The sequence below is a fragment of the Felis catus genome, unplaced genomic scaffold, assembly GCF_018350175.1.
Source record: "Felis catus isolate Fca126 unplaced genomic scaffold, F.catus_Fca126_mat1.0 Un_scaffold_57, whole genome shotgun sequence".
In the NCBI taxonomy this organism is placed as follows: Eukaryota; Metazoa; Chordata; class Mammalia; order Carnivora; family Felidae; genus Felis; species Felis catus.
The window spans coordinates 85,402-100,106 of NW_025408541.1; the positions used below are offsets into that span (position 1 = coordinate 85,402).

Genomic DNA, 14,705 nt, shown 5'->3' on the forward strand with positions numbered 1-14,705 from the left:
AGGTTTGCAGCAGACCTACCCACAGAGGCTTGGCAGGCCAGAAAGGAGTGGCAAGATATACTCAATGTGCTGAATCAGAAAACTATGCAGGCAAGAATTCCTTATCCAGCACGTCCGTCGTTCAAAAGAGAAGGACAGATTAAAAGTTTCCCAGACAAATAAAACTTAAAGGAGTTCGTGACCACTAAACAAGTCCTCAAGGAATTTTCAGAGGAACTCTCTGAGGGGAGAAAAGATGGAAAAAAAAAAAAAAACAATGAAAAAACACCAATAGTACCAAAGACTGTGTAGCACAAAAAACACCACCACAAAATCCAATGGTACAAGACACATAATGGCAATAATCTCATATCTTTGAGTACTCACTCTAAACGTCAATGGCATAGATGCTCCAATCAAAAGACACAGGGTAGCAGAGTGGGGAAAAAAAAACAAGATCCATCTATATTCTGTTTACAAGAGACCCAAAGACTGTTTCCTTTAGACCTAAAGACACCTTCAGATTGAAAGTAAGGGGATGCAGAACCATCTATCATGCTAATGGTCGCCAAAGAAAGACAGAGTAGCCTTACTGATATGAGACAATCTAGGCTTCAAAATAAAGACTGTAACAAGAGATGAATAAATGTGTTGTATCATAATTGAGGGGGTCTATCCACCAAGAAGACTTAACAATTGTAAACATTTATGCTCCCAATGTGAAAGAACCCAAAGATATAAATCAATTAATCACAAATATAAAGAAGCTCATTGATAATAAAACCATAATAGTATGCGACTTCAACACCCCATTATGACAACAGAAAGATCATTTAAACAGAAAATCAACAAACAAACAATGGATTTGAGTGAGGCACTGGACCAGATGGACTTAAGTTATATTCAGAACATTTCATCCTAAAGCAGCAAAATATACATTCTTCTCCAGGACACATGGAATGTCTGCAGAATAGATATCATACTGGAAACAAATCAGCCCTCAACAAGTACAAAAAGTTCAAGATCATACCGTGCATATTATCATACCACAACGCTATGAAACACAAAATCAACCACTAGAAAAAAATTGGAAAGATAACAAATACGTGGAGACTAAATAACATACCACTAAAGAATGAATGCTGGAATGCAAGCTGGTGCAGCCACTCTGTAAACAGTATGGAGTTTCCTCAAAAAAACTAAAAACAGACTACCGTACGACCCAACAATTACACTGCTAGGCATTTATCCAAAGGATAAATCCAAAGGATGCTGTTTTGAAGGGACACATGCACCACCCCCATGATTATAGGAGGACTATCAACAATAGCCAAAGTATGGAAAGAGCCCAAATGTCCATCAAAGGATGAGTGGATAAAGAAGAAGTGGTATAGATACAGATATAGATATAGAGATAGAGATATAGAGATATAGAGATACACACACACACACACACACACACACACACACACACACACACACTGGTGTATTACTTGTCATTCCAAAAGACTGAAATCTTGCCATTTGCAACTACGTGGATAGAACTGTAGTGTATTATGTTAAGTGAAATTGGTCAGTCAGAGAAAGACAAAAATCATATGACTTCACTCACATGAGGACTTTAGAGACAAAACATATGAACATAAGGGAAGGGAAACAAAAAGAAAATAAAAACAGTAAGAGGTCAAAACAGAATGGACTCATAACATTGTAGAATAGACAGAGGGTTACTGGACGGGATGTGGGAGGGAGTTGGGCTACATGGGTAAGGGGCATTAAGGAATCTACTCATGAAATCATTGTTGCACTATATGCTAACTAATTTGGATGTAAATTTTAAAACATAAAAAATAAAATAAAAAAAAAGGAATGAATGGGTGAACCAAGAAGTTAAAGAGAAAATTAAAAAGTACATGGAAGCCAATGAAACGGATAACACCACACCCCAAAACCTCTGTGATTCAGCAAAGGTAGTCATAAGAGGAAATTTATAGCAATCCAGGCCTTCCAAAAGCGGTACGAAGGTCTCAGATACACAGCCCAACTTTATACCTTAAAGAGCTGGAAAAAGAACAACAAATAAAACCAAAACCAGCAGATGACAAGAAATGACAAAGATTACAGCAAAAATCAATGCCATCGAAACTGAAAACGACAACAAAAACACACACAGAAAAAAAAAAAAAACAAATAACCCCCCCCCACACACACACACAAAACAGTAGAAAAGATCAATGAAACCAGAAGATGGTTCTTTGAAATAATTAATAACATTGATAAACCACTAGCCAGTTGGATCAAAAAGAAAAAGGAAAGGACCCAAATAAATAAAATCACGAATGAAAGAGGAGAGGTCACAACCAACACAGCAGAAATACAAATAATAAGAGAATATTATCAGCAAATATATGCCAATAAAATGGGCAATCTGGAAGAAACAAATTCCTAAAAATATATAAACTAACAAAACTGAAACAGGAAGAAATAGAAAATTTGAACAGACCCATAACCAGTAAAGACATTGAATCAGTAATCAAAAATTTCCCAAGAAAAAGAGCCCAGGGCCAGATGGCTTTCCAGGGGAATTCTACCAAACATTTAAGGAAGAGTTAACACCTATGCTCTTGAAGCTGTCCCAAAAAAAGAAATGGAAGGAAAACTGCCAAACATTTTCTCTGAACCCAGCATTACCTTGATTCCAAAACCAGAAAAAGACCCACTAAAAAGGAGAGGTATACACAAATTTTCATGATGAACATGGATACAAAAATCCCCCACAAGATATGAACCAACCAGGTCCAACAAAACATTTAAACGTTACTCACCACGAGCAAGTGGGATTTATACCTGGAATGCAAATCTGGTTCAATATCCACAAAACAATCAATGTGACTTATTACATCGATAAAAGAAAGGACAAGAACCACATGATCCTCTCAACAGATGCAGAGAAAGCATTTGAGAAAATACAGCATCCTTTCTTGATAAAAACCCTCAAGAACGTAGGGATAGAAGGATCATACCTCGAGATCATAAAAGGCATATATGAAAGACCCGACGCTAATATCCTCAAAGGGGCAAAACTGAGAGCTTTCCTCCTAAGGTCAGGAACAAGACAAGGATGTCCACTCTCACCACTGGTATTCAACATAATATTGGAAGTCTTAGCCTCAGCAATCATACAACACAAAGACATAAAAGGCATCCAAATCGTCCAGGAGGAGCTCAACCTTTCACTCTTCATACATGGCATGAAACTCTATGTGGAAAACCCACCATAGTCCAACAAAAAACTGCTAGAAATAATACATGAATTCAGCCAAAAGGGCAGGATATAAAATCAATGCACAGAAATCAGTTGCATTCCTATGAACCAAGAATGAAGCAACAGAAAGAGAAATCAGGGAATCGATCCCGTTTACAATTGCACCAAAACCCATAAAATACCTAGGAATAAATCTAACCAAATAGGTGAAAAATCTATACACTGAAAACTATAGAAATCCTATGAAAGGAATTGCAGGTGGCAAACACACAGAAAAGACAAATATTGCATGCTCCTGGATAGGAAGAACAAATATTGTTAAAATGTCCATAGTACCCAGAACAATCTACATAGTCAAACCAATACCTATCAAAATAACACCAGCATTCTTCACTGAGCTACAATAAAGAATCCTACAATTTGTATGGAACCAGAAAAGACCCCAAATAGCCAAAGCTATCTTGAAAAGGAAAACCAAAGTAGGAGGCATCACAATCCTGGACTTCAAGCTGTATTACAAAGCAGTAATCACCAAGACAGTATGGTCCTGGCACAAGAACAGACACTCAGATCAATGGAAGAGAATACGAACACAGAAATGGACCCAGAAACGTTTGGCCAACTAATCTTTGACAAAAAGGATAGAATGTCCAATGGAATAAATACAGTCTCCTCAGCAAGAGTGCTGGGAAAACTGGACAGCGACATACAGAAGAATGAGTCAGGACCACCTTCTCACACTCAAAATGGATGAAAGACACTCAAAATGGATGAAAGACCTAAATTGAACATAGGAAGCCATCAAAACCCTCGAGGAGAAAGCTGGCAGAAACCTCTTTGATGTTTGCTTCCACAACTTCCTAGTCAACAAGTCTCCAGAGGCAAGGGAAACAAAAGCACAAATGAACAATTAGGACCTCATCAAAATAAAAAGCTTCTGCACAGTGAAGGAAACAATCAGCAAAACTAAAAGGCAACCAACAGAATGGGAGAAGATATTTGCAAACGACATATGAGATAAAGGATTACTATGCAAAATCTATAAAGAACATATCGAACTCAAAACCCCCCAAAAACAAGTAATCCAGTGAAGAAATGAGCAGACTTGAGCAAACAGTTTCCAAGGATGACATCCAGATGGCCATTTGAAACATGAAAAAATGCTCAACATCACTCATCATCATGGAAATACAAATCAAAACCACAATGAGATAAAACCTCACCCCTGTGACAATGGCTAACATTAACAACTCAGGCTACAGATGTTGACAAGGAAGTGGAGAAAGAGGAACTCTTGCACTGCTGGCGGGAATGCAGACTGGTACAGTCACTCTGGAAACCAGTAGGTAGGTTCCTCACAAAATGAAAAAGAGGACTACCCTACAACCCAGCAGTTTCACTACTAGGTATTTATCCAAATGAGACAGATATGCTATTTTAAAGGGAAAAGTGAACCCCAAAGTTATAGCAGCACTATCAACAACAGCTAAAGTATGGAAAAAGCCCAAATTCACATCGATGGATGAATGGATAAAGAAGATGGTATGTGTGTATGTGTGTGTGTGTGTGTGTGTGTGTGTGTGTGTGTGTGTGTGTATGCATATATACACACACATATACATACACAATAGAGTATTACATAGCAATCCAAAAGAATAAAATGTTGCCATTTAAACTGCATGGATGGAACTAGAGGGTATTATGCTAAGATAATTCAGTCAGAGAAAGACAAATATTATAGGACCTCACTCACATGAGGACTTTAGATACAAAACAGATGAATATAAGGAATGGGAAGCAAAATAATATAAAATCATGGAGGGGGACAAAAACATAAAAAAAACTCTTAAATGTGGAAAACAAAAAAATAAATTAACTAAAAATTAAAAAAAAAACTAACCCAGTAAATAAAAGATATCCCAACAGAATATTGTTGAAAATCTGAGCCAGTCATGAGTCTCCACTAAGGTTTGTACCTAAGTGGCTTTCTTAATCTCCCTAGTTTCTCATAAATACAGGCAATGTGCTCTGACACAAATCTGCTCTTGCCCTGCCTCAAGGTGAGCAGAAAGAACATATTCACCTTTGACTTGGCTTGTTAAAAAGAAAAGAGAAGGGGCGCCTGGGTGGCAGAGTCGGTTAAGCGTCCGACTTCAGCCAGGTCACGATCTCGCGGTCCGGGAGTTCGAGCCCCGTGTCAGGCTTTGGGCTGATGGCTCGGAGCCTGGAGCCTGTTTCCGATTCTGTGTCTCCCTCTCTCTCTGCCCCTCCCCCGTTCATGCTCTGTCTCTCTCTGCCCAAAAATAAATAAAAACGTTGAAAAAAATTAAAAAAAAAAAGAAAAGAGAAAAGCAAATTCATTTGAGATAAAGCAACTTTTACTCATGATGCAAAATCTGCTTGACTACTTTGGACATAATGTATTGCATTTGTTTATGGCAGACTTTGCCTAAACTAGTGAATCTTTTTAAATGACCAAATATTCCACATTTCTCTTAGTTGCAAACACACAGACACACACACACAGACACACACACACACACACACACACACACACACACACACTCACACACATACAAATAGCACGAAACCAAAGTGAATAGGATATAACAAAAATGCAGTAAGGGTATAAAAGATTAGTTTTCCTATAAAACGTAAAATAACTGCTTTGGCAAAAATTTTCCATTTGATAACTTCACAAGCAAATTTATATTGACTTCCAATTTATTAACCATTTTTAGAAATACTATGTTTAATGATAACTCTAAATACAAATGGGATTATTTTTCAGAAAGAGGGAAACATTTTTTTCTCCTTAGTATATTAATTAAGCTGAAAACTGAAAGGATATCAGTTTTATAAAAGACAATCCCAACAGACAACACTGTTGGTATCTGAACCATCATGTCAGTAAAAGTACAGTCAGTGAGGCTGTATCCTTGACTGAAGATCATGCACCATTTGTGGAGAGAACACCAGAAACTCTCCTCCAACATGATGATTGTCATTCAGGAGCTGTATTTTTTTTATTTGATGAAATGGCATGTTCAAACTATCTTTATCATGACTCCAGTCTCTGGCTGTTTAAGTCCAGGTCAGTTCTAAAATGGTCTTAATTCATTTGCCTCGGGTAACTTCTCTTAATCCTGAATACCCAAATAAAAGAGACCTCAAATTAATTTTTTGATCATTAAAGAAAATAGGTCTACCAAAACGACATATACCAAACCTTACTAGCTATGATAGTATGCTTATCTCTTCCAGGTTACTAAAAGATTACTGCTTGTATTCAGCTTAATGGTCAACCTGGCATTTCATGGGAGCCTAGGGACACAACAGTAATGTATGCTTGGAGTTTCAGGCTATTTCTTTGTTTCAATCAGCAGTCACTATAAATATGTTATGGTCTACAGATTCATTCTAGACCTATTTTCTATGTTTAAGTTTATATTTGAGAGAGAGAGAAAGAGCATGAGCCAGGGAGGGGCAGAGAGAGGGAGACACAGAATCTCAATCAGGCTCCAGGCTCCCAGCTGCCAGCACAGAGCCCAACATGGATCTCAAATTCATGAGCAGTGAGATCACGACCTGTGCCAAAGTCAGATGCTTAACCAACTGAGCCACACATGCCCGTAGACGTATTTTAAAATTGCAAATTAATATCAGACTCCAAAAGTATTGACTATTATCTAAGCCTTTAGCTCATTCACAAGGTGCATTGACTTTGAACAGAATTAATTTTGATAAGATGCGCTAGTCTTCTATTTTTAGGAGGTACACAGACATAGAAGCAGAAAACCAACAGCTTCCTCATACACAACTTAAGAATCATCTCTACACCACTGATACCAATCTAAAACAACCATTATATGGCCACTTGATCCACATTCATAAGGTCATGGCAACGGTTTGGAAATGCCAAATGAAACCAGAGCTCAACACATGTAAGGAGTCACACCATGACCCTTAGGATTTCCATCTACATGCCCAAATGACAACTATTAACAGCTGCTTTCCTGTCAATTTAATGATGGTACAACTTGCATGAATGCAAATATAACATACTTTTTAAAACAAAGCTCATTCTGAAATAGACAATCTATGCAGACAAATCCCAGGTTCTATTTCAAACAATCAGCTGCACCCAAAGAAAGAACAATACTCTCTTAACTATAAATAACTGACTTTCAAAATCTACGACGGGTTTTCACCAATACAGCTCAGTCATGTTACCAAGAACACATGGTAAACTCTTACAACAAAAGCAATGACCTTTTACTCTATGTTGTAGGAAAAATAACAGCTATTATCTTGACACGAATTCATTGTATAATTCAGACCTGTTACAAAGGAAACAAACTCTCTCAGTATTCTTACTGGCTAAATTTTGCAAAGGGAAGAATACGTTTATGTAATCATTAAGGATAACAGAAATTGCAGCAGTAAAAAATAAAAGGATGTGAGATTGAAATTCAACCTGTGGGTATAATTACTCAGATACTAAACTTAATCCCATTTCCTGAATTCTTACGCCAGCATTACACATACCATTGCTTATATTATACCAGGCTGAAGTATGACTTTTCCGCATTCAACTTGGAGACATGTGGTAGATGAAAGAAAGTGGGCTTTGGAGCCCATGAGAACAAAGTTATCCAAAGGACAGCACTTACTAGTACTGTGATCTCAGAAACATGACTTACTCTCTTTTAAGCTTCAGATTGTTGATTTTCAAAATGAAAATAATCATACTTACCTCACGTGGAGGTTATGATGTCCGTGCTAAGGATGTAACTCCAGTGCCAGCCAGGAACTTGGAGTATAGAGGTAGAGGGAAGATGCAAGCCTATGCAAATAAATAAACGGAGTTATAACTTGGGCTAAGGGCAAACTGGGATTAGCACTGTGTGAGCAAATAATGGGCACAAGGGCATAGAGGAAAAAAAAAACCATGTAGGTACTGACTAGGTACAACAGACAGAAACCTGTTATGGAATGGATTTGCCCCCAAAGTCCATACATTGAAGTCCTAACTACCCATCAGACTGTACTTGGATACCAGATCTTGAAAGGTAAAGTGGAGGTCGAATGAGCTCATTTGTGGGGAGGGACTCTAATCTGATAACTGGTGTCCTATAGGAAGAGAGTGGGCAACTACACACACAGAAGGAAGACCACGTGAAGACAATGGGAACGAGATCATCCACCAGTCATGGAGAGAGGACACTCACCCTGGCCACACCTTGATCTAAAGTGTGAGAAAATAAATAAATAAATTTCTGTTGCTTAAGCCACCCAGTCTGTGGTACATTGTGATGGCGGACACAGCAAAATAATATGAAATCCCAATATTTACTTGCTCAGTAAAAGGTGTGTGAGCCTTTGAAGGAGTTAGGCACTGTTCGAGGGCCCTAAGGAACCAGGCTTAAACAAAGCTAGTTTGGTCTTTGGACTCCATGGAGCCGACAAACTGGCAGGGACTGCAGTAGGCGACATCCAGCAAGCAAGAAAGAAAAACAGATGGTGCCAAGGGCCAGGAAGAAAAAGAATGCAGGGAAGGGATATCGTGTGTTCAGGTCGGAGAAGGAGCAGTTTTCAGTTTTACATAGAGAGCTAGCAGAGACACCACTGAGCAGGTCATGTCAGAGCAAGGTGATGATGGAAATGAGGGAGTTTGTCATGTTGGCACATGGAAGTATGTCCCCGACAGAGAGAGGCAAAGTGTGTGCAAAGACCTGAAGCAGGAGTATGTGCTTGACAAGCTCAGGGAGCAGGGAGGAGCCAGTGTGGCATCAGCCCAGTAAAAAAGGGGAGGGGAACAGGAGACGCCTACAGGGAGGTAGCAGAGTCTGGGGAGGGTAGTACCTGTGTGGTGCACAGCTGGAGTCAGGCGTCTGGAGACATGAACAGCTGTGGGCAGCGTGCAAAGACTTAGAGGCCCCAGCTGCTGGCATATAGAAGCCTGAGGCTGGCTGAGATCACCCCAGAGTAAGGGCGGATGGAAAGCAGATGGGGGGCAGGAAGATGAGGACCAACCAACACAGACAAAGGTGAGCAGCGGCCCAGATGGTGGGAGGAGGAAGGAAGTAATCCTTAAAGAAAGGGAGTAATCAAGTGAGACTGTAAAATGGTGCCACGTAATCCACATACTGGAGTTTGAGACTTCACTGTGACCTTCAGCGATGTGTGTCATCCATTAAAGAGATGAGAACTAGGGATGAGTGGGAGAAGAAACCCATTCAGACTCGGCTGACAGAGAAACAAGGGAAGTTCTGCAGACACTGGCACATGTGCTGCTGGGCATAGGAGGACAAAGCAGGTGGTGCTGGATGTGAAGTGATTGCTCCCCATGGACTGGGAGAAACAGCTGCAGGTGCACAGAAAACAATAATGCTAGTATGTGCAACAAGAAATATTTGTACTTGCTTAAGCTCTATCAGAGCAGATAACCATGGATAGTTAACCATGAGATAAAAATAACCTAACTATAAAGTCAATATCCAACCAATTGTTGACCCAACACAGATAGGCAATCAAGGAAGATGAAAAGAAGTAAAAGGAACTCAGTGAACACAAACCCCACCTGTTTACCAGTAAAATCACCTCTAGCATTTCTAGTTTTAGAGGCCTTGCCTGCCTAGGGACATTCATGAAACGGCCATGGTATCCTGACCGTGAAAGAGTAGCATAATCACTTGTTTCCTAAATAGTGACTCATATGAATGGCCACACGAGGGTTTTAATATCTCTTCCAATCAGTGAAATGGACCTTCCCGTGAAGAGGCGGGGATAGGGCAAGAGACAAGTAGACCGATGGAGCTGCTTTAAAATGTTTTTAGCTTCACGGTTTTTTGAGAGAGAGAGAGACAGACAGAACACACATGGGGAAGGGGCAGACAGAGAGTGAGACACAGTATTTGAAGCAGGCTCCATGTTCAGAGTCATCAGCACAGAGGTGAAGCGAGGGTTCGAACCCACAAACCGTGAGACCATGACCTGAACCGAAGTGGGACACTTAATCCAATGAGCGGCCAAGGCAGTGCAAAATACGTCTGACCTAAAAGGAACATCAAGGCTACATCGCCGATGAAGGGGTGCAGAAGGGGCACATGCATCATCCCCTCCCATGCAGAGGTGTGGGGGAGAACATGAGTGACACCCCTCCATCACAGAGACAGTGGCGCAATGGTGACCCCCTCCCTTGATGTGGGAGGGTGCATGTGTTAACCCCCTCCTGTCCAAAGGGGGGTACGCTAATGCTTGAAAACCTTTCATAACCAGGGTGGAGGAAGTACTACCTAAGCCTTACTCTACCCCTTATGTCAGTCCCAACCTTAACATTTTCCTTAAGAGATGTGTGTTTCTTCAGCTGTGAAAGTGAAAGAACCATTCGTGAAATATCACATTTAATAGTGACATCACTACTCTCTCCCTAAAAGGTGGCACTGTGCATGGGTGACCATCTCACACACCAACCAGGGGCAAGGCAGAATCCTGAACCACCTCTGGTGTCAAGTGGGGTGGGACACATGTTTCAACGCCCTCCAACGCTGAGGGGGGTTCTGTGCATGTGTGAACACCCTTCACACCGAGGTGAGTGGGGACAAGCATGAATGCTCTCCCTTGCTGAGGGAGGGTTGTGTGCCTGTACAAATGGTCTACCTCACAGAGCGGGGGTTGTGGGCATGCCTGAACCCACTTCGGCAAGGAGGGGGTGCTTTGTACATGCGTGAACGCCATCCTGGCGAGGGGGGCGGGGGGCATACATCAACGGCCTCCCTGGCTGCAGAGTTGCAGGGCACATACATGAAAGCACCCCCCCCTCATAGAGAGGGGCTTGTTCCTATGCATGAACACCCTTCCATGACAAGGGGGCGTGGTGCATATGAGAACCTTCTCCCAGTGGAGAGGGCTGGGTGCATGCGTGAACACCATCCCACATTGAGAGGGTTCGTGCACATGTGTGAACACCCTTCTGTCCCTAGGGGTAGCAGTGCGTGTGTGTGAATAGCCTCCCGCAATATGGGGGTGGGAAGCCTAGGTCAACACCCTGCTGTGCCAAAGTGGTGTCGGGCACATGGTTGAACACGCTCCCGTGCCAAAAGTGGACATGCTAATGTTGGGAAATCCATGCCCAGGGGGAGGAAGCTTGACCAAACCCTTACCCTGCCACTGATGGTAATGTTAACCCTAAACATAACCTTAAGAGATACGTGTTTCTTCAGCTGTGAAAGTGAAAAGAACCATTCATGAAACGTCACATTCAATAGTGACATCAGTACTTTCTCCCTGAGGGGTGGCGCTGTGCATGGGTGACTGACTCACATGCTGACAGGGGGCCAGGAGGAAGCCTGAAGCACCTCCTGTGCTAAGTGGGGCAGGGCGCATGCGCCAACGACCTCCTTGCCTGAGGTGGTAGTTCTGCTCATGCCTGAACACCCTTCCTTGCCGAGGCGAGGGGGGCACATGTGCAAATGCCTTCCCTCATTGAGGGGAGCTGTGTGCATGTGTGAACATACACCAGTGGGGGGGGGGCAGTGCACATGCCTGTACAGCCTCCTGCGGTAGTGGGTAAGGAGCATGCATGAATGCCCTCCCTCGCTGATGGGGATTGTGCTCATGTGGAAACGCCCTACCTCTTGGAGCAGGAGTTTTGTGCATGTGTGAACACTCTTCCGCCAGTAGGGAGAGGCATGCACATGTGTGAACAGCACCCAGTGATATGCGGTGGGGCCCATGTGCGAATGGCAACCCTCCCCTAGCCGGGGTTGTTCAGAAGTGTGAACACACTTCTCCACAAAGGGGGCTGTGCACATCTATGAACACCCTCCAGGGAGATCACTGCACTGCTTGGGTTTCAGCACCTAGGGCCTCCTGGACCCTAACACTAACCGTGACCCTTGCAGTACTCCTCAACCTAAACCTCACTCCAAATCTAATGCTAATCCTACACCAGACCCTCACGTGTGCATGGTCCCTCATCCAACACCCCATGTAGATAACATGAGTAGTGTTGCTTCATCGCTGCTAATGGCCCTGAAGCAAACCCTAACGGAAACTAAGGCTCTCTCTGATGGTGACCCAATTCTTTAGTCTGAAGATCCCACACGCATGGAGTCCAGAGGAGGAAGAGTATTACTTGGCGTGGAATGTGGAATATCACCATGTAAATCCAAAGTCCAGATGTTGCTGCAGAAGTGGTTGCTAAGTCCCAATCAAAGAATGGCCCACGATGGAGGCTTGCCCTGGCAAACAAAGACTAAATGCGTCTCCTGTCCATTCAGCCCTATCTAAGTCCCTGGCACAAACCCGAACACCAGCTAAGACTCTCTCTCTCGATGAGGACAAAATTCCTAAATCTGATATGACCACACACATGTGGGGCCAGAAGTGGTGCAGCGCTACATTCCATGGAAAGTGTCCTAAAGGACACAGATGCTCCCAGTACCTGAAGGCGCGCCTGTGCCTGAAGCTGCTCCCCAAATCTGAAGGCCCTCCCTTGCCTGAAGACAAGCCCCTTGCCTGAAGCCACTCCCTGTGCCTGAAGGCATGCCCCGTACCTAAAGACAAGCCCCTTACCTGAAGCCACACCCCGAGCATGAAGACATGCCCCATGCCTGAAGTCAGGTCCCATGCCTGCAGGCTGGCCCCTTGACTGAAGGCTTCCCCTGCCTGAAGGCTGGCCCCATGCCTGAAGGCTGGCCCCATGCCTGAAGGGCTAGGCACGCCCAGTGCCTGAGGGCATGCCCAGTAACTGAAGTCAGTCACTCCCATGTCTGAAGTCATGCCCAGTCACTCCCAAAGTCACTCCCAGTGACTGAAGACAAAGTCACTCCCAGGGAAGGAAGTCTTTCCCTAAGTCACTCCCAGTGATGAAAGTCACTCCCTAAGTCACTGCCAGTGAAGGAAGTCACTCCAGATGTCTCTCCCAGTGACTCAAGTCACTCCTGAAGTCACTCCCAGAGACTGAAGTCAAAGTCATTCCCAGTGACTGATATCATAGTCACTCCCAGAGACTGATGTCAAAGTCACTCTCAGTATCTGCAGTGACTCCCGGTGGCTGCAGTCTTCACTCACAGGGACTGCAGTCCAGTCGTCACTCCCAGTGCCTGAAATTGGTACTCGCAGTGCCTAAAGGCACTCCAGGGGAAGGACAGAGTGAGAGGGAGACACAGCCTCCCAAGCAGGCTCCGGGCTCTGTGCTCTCACCACAGAGCCTCCTGGGGAAGGACAGAGAGGGAGACATAGAATCCCAAGAAGCCCCTCCAGGCTCTGTACTCCCAGCACAGAGCCCCAGGCTCCGTGCTCACAGGACAGAGCCTCCAATGCCTCAAGGCACTCCCCTTGTCTGAAGGCACTCCCCTTGCCTGAAAGGCACCAGCACTCTCTAAAGGCACAACCCATGCCTGAAGGCATGCACTGAGTCTGACTGAGCTCCCTGTGCAGGATGGGGCATTCCGTGCCTGAGTGTCACAGGCGCTCCCCTTGCCTGAATGGCACAGGACCTCCTCTTGCCTGAAGCCTCGCCCCATGCCTGAAGCCCTGCACCATGACTGAAGCCACTCCCTATGCCTGATGGTTCGCCCCATGCCTGACTGCGTGCCCCATACCTGAAGAGCACAGATGCTCCCCATGCCTGAAGGAGCGCCCCGTGCATGAAGCTGCTCCCTGTACCTGAAGGCACTCCCAGTGCCTGAAGACAAGCCCCACGGCTGAAGGAGCACCCCTTCTCTGAAGATGCTCACTGTGCCTGAAGCCACTCCCTGTTCCTGAAGGCACGCCCTGTGCGCGAGCCACTCCCTGTTCCTGAAGGCACGCCCTGTGCGTGAAAAAGCTCCACCTGCCTGTAGGTCAAACCACTGCCTGAAAGCAAGCCCCTTGACTGAAGCAGCGCCCTATGCATAAAGCCGCGCCCAGTGCCTGAAGGCACACCCTGTGACTGAAGGCATGTTCCGTGTCTGAAGGCGCTCCCCTTGAATGAAGGGCACAAGCACTCCCTGAAGGCACACACCATGCCTGACTGAGCACCCCTTGCCTGAGGGAGCCCCGTGCCTGATGGCGCGCCCAGTGCCTGATGGTGCGCCCGCTCCTTGACTGAAGAGCACAGAGGCTCCCCGTGCCTGAAGTCGCGCCCTGTGCATGAAGCCGCTCACTGTACCTGAAGGTGCTCCCAGTGCCTGAAGACAAACCCCATGGTTGAAGGTGCGCCCCGTGCCTGAAGACGTTCCCTGTGCCTGAAGCCGCTCCCTGTTACTGAAGCCTTGCCTCTTGCCTGAAACAGTTCCACGTGCCTGTACTCAAGCCCCTTGCCTGAAGGCAAAACCCACACCTGAAGGTAAGTCCCCTGCATGAAGCCTTGCCCCATGCAAGAAGCCCCGCCCAGTGCCTGAAGGCATGCCCCTTGCCTGAAGGTACGCCCCATGCCTGAATTCTCACCCTGTGCCTGAAAGCTAGCCCCGTG

General features: G+C 44.5%; 2 long non-coding RNA genes across 44 annotated transcripts in view; one reads left to right on the forward strand and one right to left on the reverse strand.

The window, feature by feature from the left end:
- The window catches only part of LOC111559277, a 65,801-nt gene that overhangs the window by 49,974 nt on the left and 1,122 nt on the right, over nt 1–14,705 (reverse strand). For 13 of the 20 annotated variants that reach the window (XR_006593722.1, XR_006593724.1, XR_006593720.1 and 10 more), the window contains exons 1-2: nt 14,403–14,538; nt 8,001–8,090 (exon numbers count right to left, since the gene is read on the reverse strand). This is a non-coding gene — a long non-coding RNA (uncharacterized LOC111559277). Of the gene's footprint in view, nt 1–8,000; nt 8,091–13,854; nt 14,046–14,402; nt 14,539–14,705 lie in introns of those variants that run through there. The other 7 variants (XR_006593721.1, XR_006593715.1, XR_006593712.1 and 4 more) reach the window with 3 other exon arrangements.
- The window catches only part of LOC109499376, a 56,474-nt gene continuing 56,208 nt past the window's right edge, over nt 14,440–14,705 (forward strand). For 23 of the 24 annotated variants that reach the window (XR_006593703.1, XR_006593707.1, XR_006593686.1 and 20 more), the window contains exon 1: nt 14,440–14,579. This is a non-coding gene — a long non-coding RNA (uncharacterized LOC109499376). The remainder of the gene's footprint in view (nt 14,580–14,705) is intronic. The other variant, XR_006593690.1, reaches the window with a different exon arrangement.